Genomic DNA, 639 nt, shown 5'->3' with positions numbered 1-639 from the left:
ATACATTGCATGTATTGCAGGCAAGGCAGAGGCATTTTTTAAAGCTTTTGCACAGACTTCATATAATCTTAAAAAAAATATGCTGGCCTTTACAAGGTTCTACTTGCTGAAATAAAAACATTTTCAGTTCATAAAAAGTCACAAGACTTCAGTTTAAAAAAAGGAACAGTTCCAGCCACAGACCAAAAATATATATATTTTTTTAAAACTGGAAGAGTATGGTAATTAGATTATACAAGCATGGTCAGGCTTGGAACCTGAATATACTTCAGAGCAAAAGCTCAGAGGAAAAAAAAAATATAAACTATTTGGTAACAAAAGTGTACTATATGTTGTGATACAAAAAAGGTATGGTGAAAATGTACCTTTTATACTAAAGCTTATACAAGTTCCTTGGTCCATAAAAACTATGTTGTGTTCATGTTTTCTAGTTTGCTCAACATGTATCCCAGCCACATTTTTTGTTTCTTGCCCATTAAAAAAAACAGCTGAAAAATAGATTTTCAATAAAGTTCTTATGTTTTGGATGTATTTTTTTTTTATTGTGGCTTCTATATTTAAGATCAGCACTTGCAGGTAACAAGGTTCAAATAATATCACCTAAAATGGAAAGGTGTTTTCCCATGTAACCACAAAAAT

The sequence above is a fragment of the Gavia stellata genome, chromosome 5 (assembly GCF_030936135.1).
Source record: "Gavia stellata isolate bGavSte3 chromosome 5, bGavSte3.hap2, whole genome shotgun sequence".
NCBI classification, from domain to species: domain Eukaryota; kingdom Metazoa; phylum Chordata; class Aves; order Gaviiformes; family Gaviidae; genus Gavia; species Gavia stellata.
The sequence above is the reverse complement of the archived record's forward strand: the minus strand, read 5'-3'. Positions refer to the sequence as shown.